At 41.4% G+C, this 15,893-nt stretch overlaps 1 protein-coding gene across 3 annotated transcripts in view; it reads left to right on the top strand.

The window, feature by feature from the left end:
• The first annotated feature begins 566 nt into the window (after nt 1-566).
• Nucleotides 567-15,893, top strand: part of ZNF148 (zinc finger protein 148) — a 35,035-nt gene continuing 19,708 nt past the window's right edge. For 2 of the 3 annotated variants that reach the window (XM_030952013.1, XM_030952010.1), the window contains exon 1: nt 567-650. The gene's annotated coding sequence lies outside the window, so the exon portion shown is untranslated. Of the gene's footprint in view, nt 651-750; nt 1,339-15,893 lie in introns of those variants that run through there. The other variant, XM_030952012.1, reaches the window with a different exon arrangement.

Here is a 15,893-nt window from a genome sequence, read left to right as displayed (position 1 = left end):
AGAGGTCCCTTCCCACCACAACAATTCTGTAACAGTCGAGCCTTCTCCCTGACACCGACCGCGGCCGCTCCGGCCTCCTCTGCTCCGGGCGGCCCTGCTGCGCACGAAGCCGCCGGCCCGACACCGAGGGGCCCGGGGGGCGCCCCCCGCCGGGGCCGATGCCCGGCGGGTCTCTCCCGCCCCGCCTCCGCTCGGGGCCGGCGCGGGCAGCGCTCCCACGGCCGCGGCGGCCTCCTGACCCGCGCGTAACCCGGCACCGCCCGCCCCGGCAGCAGCCGCAGCCCCGGCGCGGCTCCCGGCTCCCGGCTCGCTTCCCCATCGCCGTCATCGCCATCCTCCTCCTCCTCCTCCCGTCCCGCCGGTCCTCCGGGCGCGTTTCCCGTGGTGCAGGCGCGCGGCGCTCTGGCCGGGTGTCGCTGTCACCGCCCGCGGACGCTCGGCGGAGCAGCAGGAAGGAGCCGCCGCCGCCGCCGCCGCTCCCCCCCGGGCTCCCCCGCCGCCGCCGCCGCCGCCCCGCCGGCCCCCCTGCCCGCGCCCCGCCGCCCCCGCCATGCCCGGGGCCGCGGCACGGCCGCTCTGAGCCGCCGCCGCCGCCGCCGCGCCCCGGCCCGGCCCGGCCCGGCCGCCTTCTCCTCGCAGCTCTGCGGCCGGTAAGTGCCGGCGGGAGCGAGCCGGGGCCGGTCGGGGCCGTTCGGTGCGCGGAGGGAGGGCGGGAGGAGGAGGAGGACGGGGAGGGGAAGGAGGGAAGGAAGGGAAAGGGGGGCCGCGGCGCGGTGCGTCCCGCATGGGCCGCGCTTGGCCCCGGCGCGGAGAGGCCGGCGGGGAGCGGGGGATGAAGAGGCGGCGGGCGCCCTCCGCCCGCTGCTCCCGCTGCTCCCGCTCCCTCCGCTCCCCCGGCCCGGAGCCGCGGGGCCGCGCAGGCCGCGCCGGGGCGGCGGGGATGGGGCCAGCGGGGCTGCCTGACAGACGGACAAAGAGCTGACGGACGGACGGACAGCGCGTCCCGCCGGCCCCGTCCTCCCGGGCCGTATCCTCCCGCTGCTCGCCTCTCCATTGTTCCCGGTGTAAGATAGGTGAAGCGTGCCGACCTGCGAACAGTCATTTCGTTTGGTTTTATTTCTGCATAACCTTCTCAGAGTCTCCTCTCAGCTGCTCGGAGGAAGCTTTTGCACGGCACCTCTTTTCCCCAGCGTCGGGAGCTGCTAACAAGTGCCAGGCTGGAAGTGGCTTGGGAGAGCAGGGGGGACCAGTAGGAGTGGAAGAGAAATTAGTTGGGCTTCAAACACTTTCACTCATCAACATCATTCCTCCCCCGATTCCTGCCAAACCTCAGCTGGGGTGAGTGCAGCAGCGTCTGCATTAAAGCTGGCTCATGGAAAGGGAAGACATTTATGTTGCAAACATAAATCATCTCTCTGAGCAGTTTGTTTTTGTAAACTGTTTAGGGCAGCTGTGAGAGATTTTGCAGAATGATTTTTTAAAAAATGGATGTGTGGAGTCCAGTGATCACAACTTTAGTCTTGCTTTGAAAGTCTGCTTGGAGCATGACCTATCTCTGTCTGCATACATGTGACATTCTGGTCCAAGAAGTTGTAGATGGGAGAGATGTCTTAGTCCTGGTGAACAGCATCTTTGCTACTGGACAGGACAAATGACAGAGGACTGTGTTTTTTCTTTTGAATAGGATCTCAGTTGCTTTGTTTATTTCTGTATGTATTTGCAAATGTCAGTAGTACTTTACAAGCCTGCTAGGAATATACACATGGGCCCACCCATCATGCTTCAGCATTTTGGAGTGCCCATATGCAATTTCGTTATTGTAAGTGGTATAAATTTTGTAGCCATTCTCCACGAGTTTTGGTCAATTTGCGTTGTGAATGGAAGAAGTATAAAAACAGTACTACCCTGCATCAATTTTTGCAGCTGTTCTTATCCTGTTCTCAAAATCACTCCAGATAAACCAGTGGTCTGATTGAGACTTAACATCTATCCTGCTGTGTGAGAAGTTTGCATACCTTCAGGCCATGTTAGTTTTGCAGTGTTCACTTGCAGTGTTTGGGTTTGTGCTTTGTCCAGTGACAGCTGTCATCTGCAGGAGTTTGGCTGCACCGGAAGCTCTGGAGCATGTGAGGTCTGCTTTCCTGTGCATCTCGTGGGATCTGCAGGCTCTTGGTACTGACACATCCATAGGACAGACCAGCAAAGCCTGCTCTTGTTGCAGTAATTTAGGAAAACAAAATTCAGTTTCAGTTGCAGTTTCCTGAAAACTGTTGTCATGGCTTTTCCTCATGAATACAAAACTGAATGTATGTGTGTGTTCAGTTTCCAAAAGTGTTTTCTTTGTATTTTTTTCTGGATGTCTGCATGCCCCTCTTCCTCAAGTATACCTGTACTTCAGTCAGTGAGCTGACATAAATGAAGAAAGCTGAAAAAGATGAGCATGATCTCTTGCATTTAGGCTGCTGTATGCAATGTCTTGTCTTTGCTCCTCAGGCTGAGACCTGAGAGATGTGTATGTAATCTATGCTTCTGTTACTCTGTCTTGTCCATGTGTGCTTCATGCCTACTGTATTGCAAACACATTCTGTTCATGGAAATATCCCTAATATAATGCATCATGAAATCAAGCTATTAAGTGGGTAAGTAGCTACTTGAACAACCACAGTGATTTAAAAAAAAAGGGAGAAGAATTATTCAGAATGTGAAAAGTTATGTTGCAGGCTGAATTGTTCACCTGAAGGAATATATACTTTGGGAATGTTGTTATGTAGTTTTTCAAAAGGTGGTTTTCCCTTTGAGTTCAGTGCATACAAGTTTATTTGTATGAGGATTTAAAGCACTGTGGAGCTTGGGGATGTTCTAAAGACAGTTGGTGTAAAAACCATTGAGGTTGGAAGTTTGTACTTTCCTCTGAGAATTTCTGTGTACCAGTAATGTTAGAGTTGAACTATCAGAATGCTAATAATATATTACTCTAGTGAAATATGGTCATGGTTCATCTTAAAGAGTTTATCTCACTTCTAGAGATGTTCCCTGCACCACAGATTCAGGAAAATAGATTTGCAAATAGTGGAGCTCAGGGTATCAGTTGTTAGTAGATGGAATTAGGTTAAACATTTTAACGTGTACTAATGGGGAGGAAGTGTTTGTATTCTAGTAATTTTGGGAGAAACGTGTGGGTTTGGTTTTTGTGTGTGCTGCAAGACATTTGTGATTTTTTTGTGACTGGAATCTCTGTAGTGTCTTCCTCCAGCGAGGATTGCTGTGTGGGCTCTTACAAATGGAGACCTGTCTGTAGGGAGCAGCTTGATGGAGTGGGCCTTAATCTATCAAAACCCCTTTAAGTGTTTAGCATAATTTGGGATTAAGTTTGATTTAATTTTGTCTCTAATATAAAATACATTTTCCTCTGTGAAATAGTGGAAGTTAAATAAGAAATAGTACCACTGGTAATGTCTTTTGTAAATGAAGATACTGCTGTTGCCCTAAATATGGAATGAAGCATCCAGCTTTCTTGTCCAAACTTAACATGTCTTATATGTTAAATGAATGGCACAAGCATTGAAAAGTAAGCACCAGTGGAAATATTTTTTACTTTGAAGGCTCTTAAATGGGTCTAACAGAGAAATAGATAGGTTTTATTTCAAATAAGTACTTCCTCTGCCTTTGCCTGGCAGTTTAATGATAGCTGCCTTTCAAACCAGCATCATTTTTGATGAAATAGATTCAAGCCTTCAGCTTGCAGTCTGATCTGCATAACTGAGTGATTAAAGACAAAAGTGGTCCCCCAAAGGCTCCATGGATGTAACCAGACATGGGTGTCTGCTTCTATCAGGTTGCAGGGCTTGTTTAAAGGATCAGTACTGTGATTAAGTTCCACTTTAATTTGCTTAGGTTTTTTTGAAAGAAATACTTTTGGGAAAATTACATTTTTTGAAGTACTGAGATTCATGATTTTTTTTTATTTTTTCAGTTCTGTAAATTGGTATCTGTGCAGAAACCCTTGTAGCAGTATTGAGTTAAATGTACAAACTTACTGTTTTTTAACAGCTGAGACATAGCTATTGACAAGATGTGTCAGCAAACCACAGCCATTGGCTATAATATGTAGTTATATGCCAAACACAAATTTCTGTCTAACAAAGGAAAATCCATTCAGATTTTCATGAGATTTATTTTCATTTACACAAATGCTGTTAGTTACTTTATTTCAGTATTTTCCAGTGAAGTTAAATACACAACCCCATCTGTTTAGCTCATTAGCTGGTTCTCTATATACATTTTAAATATACATTTTTTAATCTATATAGAACAGAATGTTTTATACATCAGCAGTAATTCCAGAAACTACACAAGTGATAAAAATTTAAACTATTTAACTTACAATTTATTGTACAAATTAAAATACAATAACATATGTGAGTATTCAAATATTATATGTGATTAAATTATCTTCCCCTGACTCCATATAGAGATATTTTTTGTATATCATTCATCATCTTGGATAAAATACTTGGAAAAAACCTATAATATGTTCTCACAAAACTTGATTCTAAGTGTGTCCCAAGGGGAAATTCACTGTCTTTAGAAAGACTGTGCAATCCACAACATGCAGAAGGGTTAGAATCTCCTGATAACTTCTTTCACACTCTCAGAATATTATTTTGGGAGATAGTATAGAAGCTGCTACTGCTTTTGCTCCAAAATAATTTTTAATGTACTCAGGATATTATCAGTGTGCTGGTGCATTCCAGGTTATGATATCAAGGGATAGCACTGTGAATACTGTAATGTAGTTAATGTATTACTAGGTTATATTATTTTATTATTTCATTGCACTTCTGAAAGCAGCAAGCCATAGCTCAATAACAGCATGTGGATTGGCCTGATCCTGGAACTGATACACTCTGCTGGCATATTAGTATAACAGTATCTGCATCTTGTCACGGTATGTGCAGAAAATCTTAAGACAGTGCTGTCTAATTCTTCCCTTATGACTAGGATGACATTTTTATAAGCGCAGAATTAAACAGTCTGATGATAAAATGAAATCTGTGTGGGAAGAAGTTCCAACCTGCAAACAGCAGTAGACTATAATTTATGAGCAGCCTATCAAATATAAACTGTCTAGATCTCTTGCACTGGAAAAAAACCAAAAAAGCCAACATAAAAACCAAAACCAAAAATCAAGGTGCCTCTAAAATGTCCATAAACCAATTTCTTGATATAACATGTGATATTACTCATGTGTAAGGCTGTTGTGATATCTGTATCAGCTATGTGACTGATAGAGCCTTCTGCTCTAAAACAGTTTCAAATGGCAGCTGCATCTGCACGGGTAAAAGATGCCCATTCATAAAAACTTGTACAACTGTCTTAAATGTTTTTGTAATAATTTCCCATAAAGGCTCTATGAACTTTTGTTACTTATGCACCCCACCATGGATATAAAAGACTTCATTAGAGAGGTTTACAATGCCAGTAACATCATGACTAGGTCAGGTTACCTCAGTGCAAGAGGTGAAGTGAGAAATACTGATGCTGTGCAGATGTGTCATAGTTACATGATCACTAGCAGTATTTAAGAAAAGGGAAACCCCAACTTTCTACATTCTCTGAATATTAACTGCTATGTGATTGCCCTGGAAATTTGTCAGATTTTTCTTTTTCTGTTGTGAGGATTGTATTTGAATCAAGGAAATGGTGATAATGCTACTAAAAAGTGTGTGTGCATGCAGATGTGCAAGACTCTAGTGGCATGTATTTATGATGCTGTCTGGCCTGAAGCTCTAGTCCTGGAGAATGAGAAATGTTCATCATAAAGTGAAGTTTATTTTGCCAAACAATAAGCAGTGTGTTTTAGTGCCTGGGAAGTCACTGGGAAGGGGCAAAGCAAGGAGGCAGTTTCTAAATACACTGGGTTTCTGCAGGTTTCCGTGGGTACTGAAAACTCTCCAGGCTTGCTTTCAACAAGTGATCTTTAGAATTGCACTGCAGACATTCTTCGGTTTTGTAAAGGCAGGGAAGAGAGAGCAAAGTGAGAACGTAAGCCAAGAAATAAATACATTTCACAGGATCCATGGATGATTTTTTTTAGTCTGTAGGCATTATAACAGTCAGAATTTCCAGATTCAGTGGATGATTTCAGAGTGTCTCAAATAGGAGTACTCTGAAGGAAATTATCATCTCCTGAGGCATGATTCTCCTCTGGTTTTGACCACGTACACACAGTGGTTTCTAACATAGGTGTCTGTTACATGTCAGTCTCTATCAAACAGAATACATGTGAGATGGATGACAATTGCAGGCTTTTAAGTTGAGTCATTTATAGCACTGAGCAGTTCTTGATGCAACAGTAACTATATACATAAATTTAAGACTCTCTTTTGTGTCTGTACAAAGTTTCTTTTAACAAAGAAGTTCTTCAGGATAGATTGGTAAACTCAACCAACTCCTTTTTGCTAGAGTAATCTTGCACTGCTTAGTTTGAAGAAAATTTTTGTATTGACCACTGTAGATCAACTGCAGAAGAAGGTGGTTAATCCTCAGGACACCAACATGTGATACAATTATTTTACCAAAATCACTTGCAGATTTTCCAGACATGCCCATGAAATATTGGTTTTCAACTTCTGTTTTGACCTTTTAACTGGTTTTCTTGAAAATAAGGTCTAGTGTGAAGGTGCCCTGAGTGAATATTGCTTTAACACTATCAAATAAAAATGAATCTTTCATATGGGAAAGACTGCTGTCATCCTTCAAGGAGGAAAGCTTTATTAGGCTGTGGTTCTCAGGAGCTTCCTCTGTCACTGGTGAATCTGACAGTTATATTTTGTGATGAATTTTTGTCTGAGTCAGCAAGAAGATGTCAAAGTTATGTGATTGTGTTCTGAGGAGCAGGAAAGCTTGTATTGTTATGGGGTATAATGAAGTAAGGAAAAGCTACTTGACTTTAGTGTTGTTTTTTCCTGGTGGAGATGATGAAGTTGTCTTTTTAAATGACTCATAGAAAAGAATTTTTATGTATTTGAAATGTGTTTTTTTTATGATCACCAATGATAAAATTAAGTTACTGAGAGGGGAATTAAAATAGAGTTTATAGAAGATGAGCACACAGAGGATGATCATCCAGTTGTCACAGTATTTTGCTGGAAGATGTGAAGTAGGTGGCAATTTGTAGACAAAACCAGTGGGCTTGTTGTCTGAATCTGACAGTTAAAAGTAGATCATGCAAACCAAGCATGTTCAGCTGGTGCCTGTTAGGAGTCAGTGTTACATACACTATATTGCATCAAATGTAGTGCAGCCTTAAGTGTGAGTTTACTGTCACTTTCCAAGGAACAGCGATGTAAAAGGACAAACTGACAGAAAACTTAATCTGTCAATTCTTTGCATGATCTCACATTTTACTGTCGAATGTGCCTTTGTGTCACCCCTGGATTACATTCCTTGTAGGTCACAGGACAGGCAGGGAGCTTTCTGCAGTTGTGCTGGTGATGAGAGTGTGGCTGCTCATGCAGAAAAAATGGAATCTGTTGTAGTTACATCTTATGTGCCTAAAATTTGCTGTACCATTGGGCAGCTCTTCATTTCCCAAGTCAGATTGGACACAAGCTCAGCAGAGAAGTTTTGAGTCTGGTGCTTCTATCTTGGGATCTTGGACAGGTAGTGTTAGGACAGGGGGTAATGAACTGAAACAGGGTAGATTTAGAGTAGCTATTAGGAAGAAACTCTTGACTGTGAGAGTGGTGAGACACTGGAAGAGATTGCCCAGAGAAGCTGTGGGTGCCCCATCCCTGTCAGTATTCAAGGCCAAGCTGGATGGGGCCCTGAGCAACCTGGTGTAGTGGAAGGTGTCCCTGCCAATGGCAGGGGGTTTGGATCTTGGTGATCTTTAAGGTTCCCACAGAGCCAAACCATTCTAGAATTCTCTTACAAATTGTTGCCGTGTTACCTGTGGAACACATCTTTGCATTGAGGGAACCTGGGTGAGTGCAGCTGCATCAGTGTGAGACTCTCAACATGGGTGGATGAGGAGCCAGTATCTGGAAAGCAGTCCATAAAGGCAGAATATGCTGAATTTTTCTTTCATCTGAATCCCGTCAGAACATTTTCTGGCTTTACAGATTGGCTTCCTGCTTGCTTAATAATGTGGATTATATGGAATGTGTTTTACTATGACTTGGCTTCATCATGGAAGTTATTTGACTATGAGTTCTCAAAAATTTCAGACCTGTTTGGAATGGTAGTTCTTAATTATTGGTCTGTGAGTTGATGGCATCAAGAACCTTCAAGATTTTTATTCCTAGTAATTACAGGAGTTGTTATAAACATGTATCATGTCTTTTAATCATTCTGAATTTCTGTTTTAGTGTATTCTAGGACTTAATTAGTGAGAATTAGGTGCAGGGCACCAAAGTCATTGAGGTAGAATCCAATTTCCACAACCTTTTTATTCAAGAGGGCACAATCCTGAGAAGTCTGTGTTTTATTTTTTGGATTATTTTCAGTGTTAGCTAATGGGCCAGGATATCTGTGTTATTATTGCTCTTATAAAATAGTTTCTAGACATCTCATGTTTTGGCTTGCCTCAATCTGAAAATGGGCTTAAGTGCCTGAAAATTGTTTGAGAAATTCAAAACTGTAATGAGGAAAAATCACCTTGGGGTATGTGGTAGAAGTCAGTGGGATTCCTTGTTCATGCCATTTTTGAAGTATCAAGGGAAAGAGTTACCTGGAAGTTCTTGCTGAGGTTATGGATAGTCTTTTGAAGAGGATACACTGCAGAAGCACACTGGATTTAATACTTGATTTGCCTTTTTTTTTTCTTTTGAAGTGAGGGTCATTGAGATTAAAAATGAATTAAAAGAGGCTGATTTACAATTCTGGAATTTTATGTAAGTGGGATAGGAATAGTTCTTAGTTGATTTAATCTGACCACAAGTGTTGGTTAGCAGTAGGGAGGTGGTGGATTTGTTGCAACAGTGTGGAAAAAAAAGTCCTAGCTGGAGATGAGTATACTCTTAAAAAAACCTTCTTTGTTGTCTTGGCAAATGTACATGGGCTGTAACATGCTGGTGTTCCAAGAGGGGTTTTGGGAAAGTGACCTGATTGCTCATTTCGATGATTTTAGAGTTTGTTTCTACTCCTTCCTCCTCTGGCTGATTTCATACTATCTTTAAATGCTAACACATGTCAGTTTATGTGCTGAATCTTCTGTTTATTCCTGATGAAGGTGCTTAATACTCTTCTGATGCTGTAACAGTGTGCTGTTTAGGCCACAGGAATCCCTGATTCCACTGATGAAAATTGCTCCTTGATGCCCAGTTTGTAACTGTTTGAATATTTGAAGAGCAGTGATAGATTTTCTTTTTCTGGCTCAGTGCTGGTCAGTGCTTTCCCTAATGTAGCATCACAACATCCTCTGCTCCTTGATTTTTATCATGCTTTAAAGGAAAGAAAGGGCTACCACCAGGGTGTACAGGTTGAGATCCTGCTTCTAGTGATACCTAAATCATTGTCACTGCACTAGTTTTATATTCCAGAGCTGCCGTCTCTGAAGGGTCCAAATGCTTTTTGGAAATGTCATGAGCATTCTGTGATTCTTTTTCTTACCTGATGAGATTCTTTTATGGGCTTTTTTTTTCCCCATTGACTATATTACATGTGTGTTGCCTTGTGTTTGTGTTAGCAAATGTGAAGTAGATATTTAATTTTTTTAATTTAATTAACCTTATGGCATAGTCAGACCGCTAAAAGGCCTTTTTTCTAATATAGGTAGGCTAAACCTGTAGGGTTTGAAGAGTGGAGCAGTGAGTGGAGATCTATGTCTTTGGGCATTAGGCTCTTTCAGGTCTCCTGGCCCACATTTTTGGCCCCTAAAGGTAACACTGTGGTATTTGAAAAGCAGTACAGAAAGCACAGGATTTGCCTGGTCTGTCTGGTGTGAATCTTTTCCTAGAGAGGTATTCATTCTCTCATGTTTCAGATTAACTGGATTGTTTGAATTTCTGTTCCATGTGTGGATAGATGAAGGGTGTGTTTGAAGCACAGCTGAAATGAAGTAAATATCTATTAAAAATGAAGTTATACTGAGGTATGACAGTGCTTCCTCTGCAGAAGAATGAGATGAGGAAATGTTCCGTGCTTGGTGGAAAGTTGATGCAGAGAGAGCCAAGCACATTTTGTAGAATTTGTTTTGAAATGTTACACGGAATGTAATCTTACCCTGAATAGGTTTGCTGAAATGAAGTTAGGGGAAAAATTGCCTACTCTGTGCATGGTGATGTGCTAAAGTTGAAATTGGAACTTAGGAGAATGCTTCCTGTATTCTAAAATACTTGCATTGATTTCACAACCTGAGAGCCCATGTTGAAATAACGTCAAGTGCTGAAGTAAGATTTAGAAATATCACCTGGGCTCTGTAAGATGTCTATTGTTGTTATTCATGGCCTTCTCACTTATGGTTTAAAATGGTGCTGCTTTTTTTCCTGAAAGTTTTCCTTGTGCTGTCATGTATGTAAATGAGAAATGTCTTCCAGAATCTCTAAGATGGCTTTTGCAGCTAACTTCCAGTTTTTTGAGCAAAACCTTCTTGGTTATACTTCTGTTAGCTTGTTGTCCAATGTTATTTAATCTATGTGGATGTATTAAGTAGTTGTCTTGAATTTTTCTGTAATTGCTGTTTCTCTTTAGTACATGTAGATGGCCTTTTGGAAAATACTGAAGCTGAAGTAAAGACATTACAAGAAAAGCACAGTTTTAAAAGAGCAATTTTAGATGTAAGTCAAGTATGAAGCCTTAAAATTGCAGCATTGAGCTTTACCTGTGCCACTTAATTTTACCATCCTCTTTATATTATTAATATATTGCATCTTAATATTATGCCATATTATTTCATGATACATGAACCCCAAAGTCCCTACCTTTTTGAATGTCCATGAACTGGATAAGCAGCTGCTCTGTACTTTGCTTTCTTCTGTTTGTGTAACGTGTGTTCTCGTATTGTGCTCTGCTTAATCCTGCTCTGAAGGCAGAATGGATATATTTCTTTGTGAAATTTCTGTAATAGTTATCAGTAGGCTTGTGAGACCCTCAGAGATAATGCTGCTCACTTCACACCTAAATCCTAGGTGGATCATTGCACTTGATTTAGAGACAGGAGTTGGAAAGATGGGAGGGGAGTGATTTGCCAAAATAACATATTTGCCCCAAAAGCAGAGGCAGAGCTGCAAAAAGAAGCCAAATCTCTAGTAGTTCTGTTACATCATGGTGGTAAACAATGTTTCTCTTTTCAAAGTCTGACTGTCATACTTACCTTTCCTTGCTGGCAGTCCCACATTGGTGTACCCCATCCTCTAATGATTCTGCACCAAAGTGGCTGCTCCATGTTAGTTGGAAACCTTCTGCTGGTTGGGCTTTCTGGTCAGTGGTTAGGTCCTGGGGAGGCCAGAGCCCTCCTACTCACCTTCTCACAGCGGTTTTCTCAGTCGTTGGTGCAGGTTTACCTTTCCATCTGAGGTGTGCTGCCTTCTCCCCTCAGGCTGCAGGAACAAGAACACCACAAACTGATTAGTTCACCCTTGTGACCTGTATTGAATATTGCTTGTTGTTACAAGTATTTTACTGTGCCTCAGGGAGAGGAAATGGATATTTCTTATTTTATGGCTTGAGAATCGGTGCTTGTGAGCAAGATGAAAATTTGTGTTTGGTGTGGATGTCCACTGAGCTCTTTAAGAGCTTTATTTAAAAATTAAAATAGCAGCATTGCATTCATCTTTGTATTTTTAAAGTAGTGCTGCAAGTGACGTAATTGCAGCCCTGAGTACTCAGCATTTTGGGTACATCTGACCCAAATGTGTCAGAATAAGCAGCCAGAAAATGTGCCAAATATAATTATTGATCACCTCTTTTTAAAAAAATGTTGTAGAGGGGGCTTGATCCTATTTTGCAAGGTAGGGTTCAACTGCCTAAATGGTCACGGCTTTCTTTTCATGCACTCTGTGACTCACGCATGTTGTGGCACTTGTAACAAACAGAGCAAGGATATTATAATCTGTCTGACTAGTTTCACATATTTTTGTGGAGCATTCCATCCAGTGTGCTGTAGAAAACCACATATGTATGTGTGTATATATATACACACACAGAAGCACATATATATATACACACATGCACATATATTTATGATATTTGTATTTTTAAAAAGTACAGTACACCTGTCAGGGTCCCTCTGGATGGCATCCCTTCCCTCCAGGGCATTCAGCATTTGGTGTCTTTGGGAGCTTGCTGAGGGTGCCCTCAATCCCACTGTCCATGTCCCTGACATAGATGTTAAACAGCACTAGTCCCAGTACCAAGCCCTGAGGAATCCCACTTGTCACTGGTCTCCACTTGGACATTGAGCCATTGACCATAACTCTTGAGTGCAACCATCCAGCCAATTTTTTATCCACCAAGAAGAAGGAACAAATGCACACACATATGCAGACCTTTGGTGTTTGGGCCAATTTGGGAGCAACAGCAGGTTGTCATCTTCTGTAAAGCAGCACTAACATAGTGCTTGTGATGAATAGAGATGCTTCAGGGATACTTGCAGATAGTAAAGAAGTTGTGAGACCCAAGGAGTTTAAGGACTTAGGCTTAAGTCCTAAGTCACTGAATGATAGGGAGGACTCTCAGAGTCAGGAGGAGGGATTGCCCCTTTCAATGACCTTAGCTGTTAGATTGGCTCAGCTTTGTGATAGAGCTGCACTGTTGTCAAAATCAAATGAAAAACCATTTGACACACTATCTGAAATATTTTTATGAAGTTTCAGCTTGGAGCATGCATGAGATAGATGAAATTTCACAAAATTTTCACCAGTTGGACTGAAGGTGTAAAATGCTACTTAGAAGATGCTAGGTAGCCTTAGTTATGTGTAGTGTTTGTTTTCCTCAATATAAATGTCACCAGAAGTCCCCAGAGTGAGTACTTTTGAGTGTCCAAGTTTCATGGTGCAAAGACAGAAATCCTGCAGTGTTCTTCTAAGGTTAACTATCCAGTGGGAAAAGTTCCCAGATAAATTCTGAAAAATAACTATTTTCTAGTAGTTTATGATTTAGTGCTACAAAACCAGTGGCGCTTTTTTTTTCCCAGATAAAAAGTAGCATTGCCTGTGATTTTTGGACTATTTAAAGTATGTTTGTGACACTGGTAACACCCCTGTGGATTTTGACATGGAACTGTGGCTTTTTAAATACAGCATCACAAGCTTTTCCATATGCACATTTGATATTAAATTATGGTTATGCTGGTGATGATGGAATACAGATTTCAGGATAAGAAAGGTGACAAAGATTTTCACACATGGATAATTTTATGCATGATAAGGAGATTTTCCTGTGAGTAATCCTGTTGATTGTAATAGGACTATTCACAGCTCAGTATGAGTGTAAATCTTGGTGGAGTCAGGCCCTGCACTGGCATGTGTTCAGCAACATGGAGCACTCAGAAATAACTGTGCAACAAGTCATAAGAGTGTATCATATGTTACCTTTTAGAATGTGTTGATTTTATGATCTGTTAACCTTTTCATCATGATTTATGTTTGATTGCTTTCTTTTTGCAAGTCAACACATTCTAATTGATTCTTAAATTCCTTGTGTGTTAATTTAAAAATCGTTCTTTTAGCTGAGTGTTATTTTTCTGAGTAGGGATATGAGAGAATTTTATTTAGTGTTCTTTATTTAGAACCATTAAGTAGGGTATTATTCCTTACTCTCTAGGCTTTTGTGGTATGGTAAAAATTGAACCTTTGATATTGTGAAAGCTGGCTGTGTTTCCTTTTGTATTGGACTATATCCATATTTTAATAGTGCAACTAAATATATTTTCTGATGTGATGAGAATAGTCAGCATTTTTCGTGGTTTGATATGGATTTAAAGTGGATGTTAGGAACCTGTTCAGTTCTAATTTTTCTCTTCCTTTTGGAGGGGCTTGCATTGGTGATGATTTCATTCATGGAAATACTTAAACATTAGTAGTTTTAAAGATGCTGTTAAGCCCTGTTGCTATCTCTTTCTTCATTAGCATCAGGAATTGTAGAATTATTAGTGATTTTATACTTCATTTTAGGAGGAAGGCATTTGAGAAGGTAGATAGCCATTTTTCCCGTGGTCTGAATTTGGCATAGCCGTTGGGTATGTGTGGGTGGCAGCTCTGAGGTGTTCCTCTGTGTGTGCACGTGGCCTTTGTGGGGCAGTTTCACAATGCACTTTAATCTCATCCAACCTCTGACCACTCCTGGAGAAACTGTCCTGTTCCCTGCTCCTGCTTCCTCACTGCCCATCTCCTTTATCCTCCACCTGCTCTGGTCCCACTGACGCAAAGCTCATGGCTTTTCTGTGGGGATGTTTCTGTCCAGCTCCCTTCTCAGCTGCAGAATGCTGTGCTCAACCCAGTGTAGGCAGCAAGGAGATCTGAGGGGGAAGAGGTGCAGGACACTCCCCTTTGGGCAGGTGCCCCCTCTATTGGATTGTTTCTTGCAGTGTCATTGGGAGTTGGGTAATTAACAAAACACACCAAATGTCCCACTGGAATGGCCTATCAGTTGTAGTTGATTTTGTAGAAGTTTGGCTATTTAGAAAGGTTTTACTAATCATGCCAGTAAACTGCTCTGATTATAAAGGGGTTGACTTTTTAATTCAGAATAACCTTTCCAAAGTGAATGGTACTATTCCACTAAACAGGGAAGGAAAAATTCTGTACTAGAACGAGAATGTTAATTTAGGGAGTTTTATAGATTTATGTACACTATATTAATTTAAGCTTACAGTTTGGCACAAATAATTATAGCATGACCATAGAGATGAGCCCTGAGAAGCTGAGGTGTTTCTCCAGATTGCCTTTTGTAAAGTTTATTCTGTGTGCATTTTGCACAAGTAACCTTTATATGTTTTGTAGTTTGGGCTCTGCATGTACTCCTTCTTCCAAAAGCTCTGGAAGCAAGGATGTGGGAGGAGTGCTCAGGTACATGTTCTATAGCTTCAGATATTTGCTCATCAGGGATTTTGCCTTGTCTTTAATGAGAACACACTTCCCAAAATGTGGAGCTAAAATAATGTCATCAGGCTACTCCCAGTGTAAGGTTACCCTGAAACCATTTAATACCTTGGGCTGAGCACAGTGTCAGCTTTTGTGAGGGGAGTCTTGGAGGTAGTTTTCATCAGAACAGTATCAGATTGCTAAAGGCAAGTTAGAATTGCTGTTGTGCATCCTGGCTCTTGTGTTTGGGTTGTTATAGCTTAGAAAACATGGTCAAAGAGAGCTTATTGCTAGAGTGAAAGTCATATTTCTATCTCCAGTCTTTGCTACAGTCCTTCAGAAGGAGCTCAGGTTTAAGCCAGAAGAATAGTTTAACAACTTTAACAATAGAAGAATATTTTAACAACTTTCCTTTCATGTTTCCCTTAGCATTCTTTCCTTCCTTTTTGCCTTGCAAAAGTAGGGAGAGGATAGTATAGGAGACAGGGTGGAGTGGGTTATGGATATAGAAAGCAGCTAATCCTGCTTTTTAACACTTAAAAGGAGTGGTAGAAGTTCTGGAACAACAAAGACTTTTCGCAGGACAATGTTTACAAATACAAAAAGTCCATCTTACTTTAGAAGAAAAAGCAAAAACATTAATTCTGTTCTACAAATAGATACTAAACCGCAGATGATTTTCATTTTTTGTCTCTGCTGTTAATCCTTAAACGTGTTTTCTTTTCTCATCTGTCATAAATAGTCTTTTAAATCCTACAGAATTCATGTTTCTGCACATATGGATTTTATTTTTAAAGTGAACCCAATTAGTATCTCTAAGCACTTGCTCATTAAATTAAAGAATGCCTTACTTCATGCTTAAGAAAA

The sequence above is a fragment of the Camarhynchus parvulus genome, chromosome 7, assembly GCF_901933205.1.
Source record: "Camarhynchus parvulus chromosome 7, STF_HiC, whole genome shotgun sequence".
Lineage (NCBI taxonomy): Eukaryota > Metazoa > Chordata > Aves > Passeriformes > Thraupidae > Camarhynchus > Camarhynchus parvulus.
The sequence above is the reverse complement of the archived record's forward strand: the minus strand, read 5'-3'. Positions and strand labels throughout refer to the sequence as shown.